The sequence below is a fragment of the Mauremys reevesii genome, unplaced genomic scaffold, assembly GCF_016161935.1.
Source record: "Mauremys reevesii isolate NIE-2019 unplaced genomic scaffold, ASM1616193v1 Contig73, whole genome shotgun sequence".
In the NCBI taxonomy this organism is placed as follows: Eukaryota; Metazoa; Chordata; order Testudines; family Geoemydidae; genus Mauremys; species Mauremys reevesii.
The window spans coordinates 360766-371013 of NW_024100888.1; the positions used below are offsets into that span (position 1 = coordinate 360766).

The window sequence follows — 10248 nt, forward strand, 5'->3', positions numbered from 1 at the left end:
CAGATTGTATAAAGTCAAGTGCACGCGGCCACACTAAGCACATTAATTAAGTGGTGTGCGTCCATGTACGAGGCTAGCGTCGATTTCCAGAGCGTTGCATTGTGGGTAGCTATCCCATAGCTATCCCATAGTTCCCGCAGTCTCCCCCGCCCATTGGAATTCCGGGTTGAGATCCCAATGCCTGATGGGGCAAAAACAGTGTCATGGGTGATTCTGGGTAAATGTCGTCACTCAATCCTCCCTCCGTGAAAGAAATGGCAGACAATCATTTCGCGCCCTTTTCCCTGGATTGACCGGGCAGACGCCATAGCATGGCAACCATGGAGCCCGTTCAGCCTTTTTTCACTGTCACCGTATGTCTAGTATCAGAGGGGTAGCCGTGTTAGTCTGGATCTGTAAAAGCAACAAAGAATCCTGTGGCACCTTATAGACTAACAGACGTTCTGCAGCATGAGCTTTCGTGGGTGAATACATCTTGCATCTGAAGAAGTGGGTATTCACCCACGAAAGCTCATGCTGCAGAACGTCTGTTAGTCTATAAGGTGCCACAGATTCTTTGTTGCTACCATATGTCTACTGGATGGTGCTGACAGGCGCGGTACTGCAGCGCTACACAGCAGCATCCTTGTCTTTTGCAAGTTAGCAAAGATAGTTACTAGCCATACCGTCCCATCTGCTGCTTTGCAAGTTGACAATGACAGTGACCAGTCATAATGTACTGTCTGCTGCTGTCATGGGTGCTCCTGGCCGGCCTCGGTGAAGTCGGCCGGGGACGCATGTACAAAAATGGGAATGACTCCCCCGGTCATTCCCTTCTTTACGTTTTGTCTAAAGTGAGAGTCAGTCCTGTCTAGACTATCAGGCAAGCCTACAAAAGAACCAGAGAGGCAAACAGCCGCTCGGGTCACAACCCAGACATCCCGCAGAAATGATAAGCTGCATGCCATTCTAGGGGGTGCCCCTGCAACAACCACACCCGTTGCTTCCCTCCTCCTCCACCCCTCCTGGGCTACCGTGGCAGTTATCCCCCAGTTGTGTGAGGAAGTAATAAAGAATGCATGAATTTGAAACAACACTGCCTTTATTGCCTCTGCAAGTAGAGCTCTAAGCGGGAGGGCAGGCAGCCTCCAGCTGCCATGATATTCAGGCAGGACTGAATCTCCATTAGACAAAGCTTAAAGATGGGAATGACCTGGGAGTCATTCACATTTTGCCCAGGTGCCCTGGGCGACCTCACCAAGGCCAGCCAGGAGCACTCATGGGACGACGATGACACATACCAGTCCTACTGTACCGTCTGCCATCTGGAAGGGAAGGGAAGGGGATGCTGCTGTGTAGCGCTGCAGCACCACAAGTGCCAGCAGCATCCAGTAGACATACGGTGAGATTGAAAAAAGGCTAGCAATGATTTTTTTCCCTTAGCTTTCACGGGGAGGGCAACGACATATACCTGAACCACCCGTGACAATGTTTTGACCCTTCAGGCTTTGGGAACTCAGCCAAGAATTCAAATGGTTTTTGGAGAGTGCGGGAACTGTGGGATAGCTACAGTCGTCAGTCGCCCCTCCCTCCGTGAGTGTCCATTTGATTCTTCGGCTTTCTGGTAAGCTTATCTCAGCTCCTTAAGTTTCAGCACTGTGTTGAGTCCCTGTTGTGGCCTCTGTCCATCATAGCCTGGGAGATTTTTCAAATGTTTTGGCATTTCATCTTTTGGAACGGAGTTCTGATAGAACAGATTCATCTCCCCATACAAAGATCAGCTTCAGTATCTCCCCTACAGTCAATGCTGGAGCTCTTTTTTGATTCTGGGACTGCATGGTCACCTGTGTTGATCGGCGCTCCACGCTGGGCAAACAGGAAATGAAATTCAAAAGTTCATGGGGCTTTTCTGTTTACCTGGCCAGTGCATCCGAGTTCAGATTGCTGTCCAGAGCGGTCACAATGGTGCACTGTGGGATAGCACCGGAGGCCAATACCGTCGAATTGTGGCCACATTAACCTAATCCGACATGGCAATGCCGATTTCAGCGCTACTCCTCGTTGGGGAGGAGTACAGATACCGGTATTAAGAGACCTTTATATCAATATAGAGGGCTTCGTTGTGTGGATGGGTGCAGGGTTAATGCGATTTAACGCTGCTAAATTCGATATAAACTCGTAGTGTTGACCAGGCCAGAGAGAGCAGCAGGTTTCCCATATTGTTTCCTGCTCTTGTTTTCTTGACTAGTTTCTCCTCTGCACCAACTTGCTGTTTTTCTTTGTGAGCCTGGCTAGCTCAGTGGGCAGAGCATCAAACTTTTAATCTGAGAGTCCAGGGTTCAAGTCCTGGTCAGGTGATAAACTACTCCCCAAGATCTTACACTGTCTTGCTGGAGTCCTCTTTGATGTTACTTTTTCTCTTCAGGATTTTCCCTTTCCTCAGAAGGGCCTTTTTGTGTGTGGTTTGAAGGGGCAACTTCCTGACAGCCCCTCTGTCCTTGCAGCCTGGAGGAATAAAGGCCTCTGGGCATAGAGCATATTCCTCCCCTGCGCACACATACACACACACATACAAACAAACAGAATATCCCTAAGGAATTAGAATCACCTGCTGCCTTCCCCTGTCCTGCTGGATCCCCAAATGAAGATGCTCTTCAGCCTAAACCCATGTCCCCTCTTTTCCCAGTGCCCCTCAGACCCAACCCTCAGTCCCTCCTATGCTCACTGCTCCTCACTCCCAACCAGAGCCTGCTCCTCTTCACCCTTCTCCTCTGTCCCAACCCACAGGCTCCTTCTCCTCATGCTGCTCCTCAATCCCAATCCACGGCTCCCTCCTTCCCTCCAGCAGCAGGTGCTTCAGACCCCCTCAGGAAGATTTTCTTGCAAGGTTTTGCGTATGAGTCTGCATGTGGATTTTACAGTATGTTGGAAATAGGTTGGGTTGCTGGCCGAAATGATCACTTGTGGCTGGTGTTAGATTCCCAGTCTCCATGTTATAGGGGCAGGAGAAATAAAGGGTTGTTATCCTTGTTGTGTGAATCGAGGACAGCACAACTGTGCTTGGCAGACCCCGATTGAGGGACTCACCCTCAATTCAATAGCACTTGCTAGGCAGGGGACAGGGGTTCCAAAGTCAAGTGGGCTGGGGTCTGGGTCCCAATGCTAAAATTTAGGTGTTAGACCAACTTTAGGACAGGGTGGCAGTGGAGGGATGAGTGAGTCCCTAGACAACACAGTGAGTACGGTGCCTTCTTATTTTCCCCCTTTTCCACCCAGGATGGCAGGTGAACTCTACAGAGGCACCTCTGGGCTTGCACTGACTAAGGACAACAGCTCTGAGTGGGGTGCAGAGAGGGGATGGGTCACGAGGGGGGAGAGGGGATGGGTCACGAGGGGGGACAGGGGATAGGTTAGCAGACCGCACTGTCCCCAGGCAAAGGCAGGTCTACGTGATTGGGGATTCCATACTGAGAAGGGTGGATAGGCCTGTGACCAGGGCCGATCCGGAAAACAGAAGGGTGTGCTGTCTACCGGGCGCTAAAATACGGGATGTGGACCTGAGGTTGAAAAGGATCCTAAGAGGAGCAGGTAAGAACCCTTTGATCATCCTTCATGTGGGAACGAATGATACTGCTAGATTCTCGCTAGACAGGATCAAGGGAGACTATGCCAGGTTGGGTAAGACGCTCAAGGAAATTGAGGCTCAGGTGATCTTCAGTGGGATCCTACCTGTTCCTAGGGAAGGGCGCCAAAGGGGTGAGAAGATAGTGACGATTAACAGTTGGCTGAGGGAGTGGTGTTACAAGGAGGGCTTTGGGATGTATGGGCACTGGGAGGCTTTTGGGGACAGACAACTGTTCTCACGGGATGGGCTCCACCTAAGTAGGGAAGGAAGTAGACTTCTAGGAGGGAGGCTGGCTCACCTGATTAAAGAGCTTTAAACTAGACACTGAGGAGACGGTTGGGAGAGGTCCTGGTGCTCTCACGCCAAATTTATACATTGGGAGCGAGAACAACAAGATAACAACAGATATAGCCAGAGGGCAGGCAGGTGTAAGGAAGATGGGGACGGATACTAGATCTACAGGTCATGCTGGTAGTACTGTGTCCCTACCGAGTTGGGTGAAAAGAGTGAGAGGAGCCCAACAGCAAAAATTAGAATGTTTGTTCACCAATGCAAGAAGCTTAGGTAATAAAATGGAGGAACTGGAGCTCTTGGTCCGAGAATTGAAGCCGGATATCGTAGGAATAACCGAAACATGGTGGAACAGTAGCCATGACTGGAGTACAGGTATGGAAGTGTATGAGCTGTTTAGGAAAGACCGATGCAAAGGTAAAGGGGAGTAGCATTGTATATCAATAATGAGGTGAAATGTAATGAAATAACTAGCAATACAATGGATAATATGGAGTCTGTCTGGGCAATGGTCACATTGGGAAGAAAACTACTAGAGCCTCACCGGGATAGTGATTGGGGTGTGCTATAGACCGCCGGGATCTACCTAGAGACGGATAGAGAGCTCTTTAATGTTTTTAAGGAGGTAAACACTAATAGGAACTGCTTGATCATGGGGGATTTTAACTTCCCGGATATAGATTGGGAAACAAATGCTAGTAACAATAATAGGGCTCAGCTTTTCCTAGACGTGATAGCTGATGAATTCCTTCATCAAGTGATTGCTGAACCGACGAGGGGATGCCATTTTAGATCTGGTTTTGGTGAGCAACGAGGACCTTGTTGAGAAATAGTTGTGAGGACAACCTTGGCTCAGTGATCATGAGCTAATTCGTTTCAAAATAAATGAGAGGATAATCAATAGTGCATCTGAGACTAGGGTTTATGATTTCAAAAGGGCTAACTTTACTAAACTAAGGCGACTAGTTAGGGAAGTAGACTGGCCTAACATATTTAGGGATCTAAGGGCAGATGGCGCCTGGGGTTACTTCAGGTTGAAGTTGCAGGAGATGTCAGAGGCATGTATCCCAAGAAAGGGAAAACGGCTCGTAGGTAGCAGTTTTAGACCGAGCTGGATGAGCAAGCGTCTCAGAGGGTCATTAAGAAAAACAGAAAGCGTACAAGGACTGGAAAATGGGAGGGATCAGCAAAGAAACCTACCTTATTGAGGTCAGAGGGTGTAGGAAGCAGTGAGAAAGGCAAAACGACAGGTGGGGATGGACTTAGCGAAGGATTAAAACCAATAGCAAAAGGTTTTTAGCCATATAAATAGGAAGAAAACCAAGAAAGAAGAAGTGGGACCGCTTAAAACTTTGAATGGAGTGGAGATTAGGGATAATCTTGGAATGGCACAATATCTGAGCGAATATTTTGCCTCAGTCTTCAATGAGGCTAATGAAGGGCTAAGGAATAGTGATACAGGGACCGATGGGACTGAGGATATGGGGGTAGACATTATGGTATCGGAGGTGAAAGCCAAACTTGAACAGCTTAACGGAAGTAAATCGGGGCCGGATAATCTTCATCCTAGAATATTAAGGAACTAGCGAGTGATATTGCTAGCCCGTTAAGCGATGATTTTAATAAATCTCTAAATTCGGGGATTGTACCGTTGGACTGGAGATTAGCTAATGTAGTTCCTATATTCAAGAAGGGGAAAAAAGTGACCCGGGTAACTACAGGCCTGTTAGTTTAACATCTGTAGTATGCAAAGTCATGGAAAAATTTTAAAAGAGAGAGTGGTTACGGAGCAGGAGGCCGATGGCAACTGGGATGGTTACAGCATGGATTTACGAAGGTAGATCGTGCCAAACCAACCTGATCTCCTTCTTTGAAAGTAACAGATTTTTAGACAAGGGAAATGCAGTGGATCTAATATATCTAGATTTCAGTAAGGCGTTTGATACGGTACCGCATGAGGAATTACTGGTTAAATTGGAAAGGATGGGGATTGAAATGAAAATCCAGAGGTGGATAAGGAGCTGGTTAAAGGGAGACTGCAGAGGTAGTATTGAAGGGGAACTGTCAGGTTGGAGGGTCACTAGTGGAGTTCCTCAAGGTTTGGTTTTGGGTCAATTTTATTCAATCTATCTATTGCTGACCTGGGAACCAAGAGTAGGAGTGGGCTGATAAAGTTTGCGGACGACACCAAGTTGGGAGGTATTGCCAATTCGGAAAGGATCGGGATATCCTCCAGGAGATTTGGATGACCTTGTAAGCTGGAGTATTAGTAACAGGATGAAATTCAATAGTGAGAAGTGTAAGGTTATGCATTTAGGGATGACTAACAAGAATTTTAGTTATAAGCTAGGGACGCACCAGTTGCAAGTAACGGAGGAGGAGAAGGACCTAGGAGTCCTGGTTGATCGTAGGATGACCATGAGCAGGCAATGTGATGTGGCCGTTAAGAAAGCAAATGCGGTATTGGGATGCATTAGGCGAGGTATTTCTAGTAGGGATAAGGAAGTGCTAGTCCCGTTATATAAGGCGTTAGTGAGACCTCATTTGGAGTATTGTGTGCAGTTTTGGTCTCCCATGTTTAAGAAGGATGAATTCAAACTGGAACAGGTACAAAGAAGGGCCACTAGAATGGTCCGAGGAATGGAAGGCCTGTCATATGAAAGGAGACTTGAGGAGCTCGGTTTGTTTTCGTTAACCAAAGAAGGATAAGAGGAGATATGATTACACTCTTTAAATATATCAGAGGATAAATACCAGGAAGGAGAGGAATTATTTCAGCTCAGTGCTAATGTGGACACGAGGACAAGCGGATATAAATTGTCAGTTAGGAAATTTAGGCTAGAAATTAGACGAAGGTTTCTAACTATCAGGAGTGCAATACTGGAACAGCCTACCGAGGAAACAGTGGGGCGAAGGACCTCCATGACTTTAAGACTAAGCTAGATAAGTTTATGGAGAGATGGTATGATAGGATACCGGGCTTAGTCAATAGGTTAATTAAGTGCCACACTGGTAAATAGTACAATGGGTCAATGATATGTTATTCTTAACCTTTTTCCAGAGGGTATGGCTGGAGAGTCTTGCCCGCATGCTCGGGGTTCAGCTGACCGCCATATTTGGGGTCGGGAAGGACTTTTCCTCCAGGGGAGATTGGCGGGGGCCCTGGCGGGTTGTCGCCTTCCTCCGACGCATGGGGCAGGGGTCGCTTGCTAATGGAGTGGGGAGATCGGCTAATGTGGCCTGCATCTTGCAGGAGGTCAGACTAGATGATCATATTGGTCCCTTCTGATCTATGATTCTATGATTCTATGTTAAAGGACTTTTGGTTGCTGGACTTACAAACCGTAGGGAGAAGGACACTGTCCAGCTTATCTGGGGGGTGGGTCTTTCCCTTGTGGTTTATGTGGTTTATGTTTATGTGTTGGGGCTGCTGACATGACTTCTACTAACCCTGGGCTTACATTGCATCTCGGCTCAGGCTCAATACCGGGCTCTGGGAGCCCTCAAGGTTGGGAGGGAGTTTAGCAAGCAAAAAAGGTAAAATGGCAGTGGAGTATTACCCTGGACTCGATGGCATTTCTCCATTGGTCTGTCTGCTTTGGGGCAGGGACAATAACACGTCCTGTTGCATTCGTTATTTCAAAGGGCGGTTTAGGATTTTCATTCTCACACACGGTGCACAAAGCAGGACTCAACCCTTGGTGTAAACTAAATGAGCCGCCCACAGGTTCTGCCAGCCACAATGAGCCATTCCGTGTGAGAGCCCAGACCTGCCCCTGTCCCAGAGGAAGCGGGATCTGTGACAGGCTGGAACACTGACCTATCAGCTCTTAACTCCCAAACTTTCAGTAAGTCTGTTATCAGTGCCTGTGAGTATAATTTAAACAACTACACTGGGCTGGACCAAAAAGCTCTGTGTTTTGTCTTCCCACAGTAGCCAATACCAGGTTGCCCAAGAGTTAGTCAATAAGGCACCACTGGGAATTGAACGCAGGATCTCCTGTTTACAAGACAGGTGCTTTAGCCAGCTAAGCCATGGTGCCTGCCTGTGGCAACAGCACACTGTCTGGCCACACCTGACTCCCTGCCATCCCCACTGGGGCCTGAAAAGCTTTGCTTGTTTTTGGATTCTGCAAAGCAGAGCTGCAGGTGAGGTTTTCCTTGCAAGGTGGGTGGGTGGGTGGGTGTGTGTGTGTGTGTGTGAGAGAGAGAGAGAGAGAGAGAGAGAGAATCTTTGGCCAGGTCTGCACTACAAGGTTACTTCAGCATCATTATATTGCTAGGATGTGTGAAAAACACACAACGCTCCCTCGGTCAGCAGTTTTTGGCTGGTGCACACACTGCAATACCACATCTGGTGACAAAATTGCCCTGTTTTGGTGACAAAATAAAACCACCTCGACGAGAGGCCTAGTGCTTTTTGCAGCAAACTTAAAGTGACAAATGTCAGTGTAAATGCTGCTGGTCATTATATCACCATAACTGGCCTCCACCAGTATCCCACCATGCCTGCCGTGAACTCACCTGCCCTGCATTCCTGCTACAGAGCCATGGGCCCCTCCCCTTTCATAGCTCCAGAAAGTTCTGACAGCTGAGCCACTATCTATACCGGGATTAGCTTGATAGAACTGCATTGCCAGCCTAAGTAATGTAATTACACCAACCTAATTTTGTAGTGTAGACCTGTCCAAAGAATCACACACACACCTTGGGAGCAAAACTTCATCTGCTCCTCTGCTTTATAGAATACAAACACGAACAACACTTCTCAGGGCCCAGTGGGGATTGGCAGACAGTCAGGTGTGGGCCATCTTTATCCCAGGAGACATGGACTCTAAGGTACGTCTCCATTGCAATGTAAGCCCAGGTGTGGCACGCTGTGCTCAGAGCAGCACCTGGAAGCCCCAGATTCACCACTCTCATATAATGATGATATGGTTTGTTCAAAGTCTGCCTTGTGATGTATCATTTCAAAAGTCTTGATCTATTTGAACATTAATATCATGTTGGATTGTGTGTGCTCACATTGGTTGGGAAGTTATGAAGTTTTGCTCTGTGTGTGTTACTGAGATATGTTATGAGGTTGAGAAATACCCCCCACCAGCCTTTCAGGTGTGACAAGGGAGGAGCCAGACTCGCTGCTGGCCCATTGAAGGGATCCACACTCCCAAGGACTAGCCCAGGAACCGTGTACAATGCAGACTTCTCCGAGATAGCACAGAGACAATGGACACTGCTTGAGTCACATGGTAACAAAGGAGCTTCCTATCAAGTTGGAAGAAACTATGGGTACGTCTACACTACGGGACTATTCCGAATTTGCATAAACCGGTGTTGTAAAACAGATTTTATAAAATCAGTGCGTGGCGGCCACACTAAGCACATTAAATCGGTGTTGTCGTCCATGGTCGAGGCTAGCGTCGATTTCTGGGCGTTGCACTGTGGGTAGCTATCCGTAGCTATCCCATAGTTCCGCAGCCTCCCCGCCCTTTGGCATTTCCGGTTTGAGATCCTGTGCCTGATGGGGCAAAAATCATTTCGCGGGTGGTTCTGGGTACAGCCTCACCTCCCTCCCTCCCTCCTGAAAGCGGCAGACAACCGTTTCGCACCTTTTTTGCTTGGAGAACTGTGCAGACGCCATAGCACAGCAAGCATGGACCGTGCTCAGCTCAATACCGCAATCGTGGATGTTTTAAACACCTCGCGCACTCTCGTGCAGTATATGCTGAACCAGGACCTTGAACCAAGGCGAGTAAGAGGCGGATACGGCAGCGGCGATGACAGTGATGAGGACGTAGACACAGAATTCTCTCAAACCGCGGGCCCCTGCGCTTTGGAGATCCTGATGGTAATGGGGCAGATTCTATCAATTGAGCGCCGATTTTGGGCCGGAAACAAGCACTGACTGGTGGGACCGCATTGTGTTGCAGGTGTGGGACGATTCCCAGTGGCTGCGAAACTTTCGCATGCGTAAGGGCACTTTCATGGAACTTTGTGACTTGCTTGCCCCTGCCCTGAAACGCCATAATACCAAGATGAGAGCAGCCCTCACAGTAGAGAAGCGAGTGGCGATAGCCCTGTGGAAGCTTGCAACGCCAGACAGCTACGGTCAGTCGGGAATCAATTTGGAGTTGGAAAATCTACTGTAGGGCTGCTGTGATGCAAGTAGCCAAAGCAATCACTAAGCTGCTGCTACGAAGGTTGTGACTCTGGGAAACGTGCAGGCCATAGTGGATGGCTTTGCTGCAATGGGATTCACTAACTGCGGGGGCGATAGATGGAACCCATATCCCTATCTTGGCACCGCAGCACCAGGGCACCCAGTCGTAAACCGGAAGGAGTACTTTTCAATA

General features: G+C 48.3%; 1 non-coding gene across 1 annotated transcript; it reads right to left on the bottom strand.

Annotated features, from left to right (window-relative positions):
- Nucleotides 1–7864: 7864 nt before the first annotated feature.
- Nucleotides 7865–7938, bottom strand: TRNAT-UGU. Its single transcript has one exon. It is a non-coding gene; the product is annotated as a tRNA-Thr (tRNA).
- Between the last annotated feature and the right edge of the window lie 2310 nt (nt 7939–10248).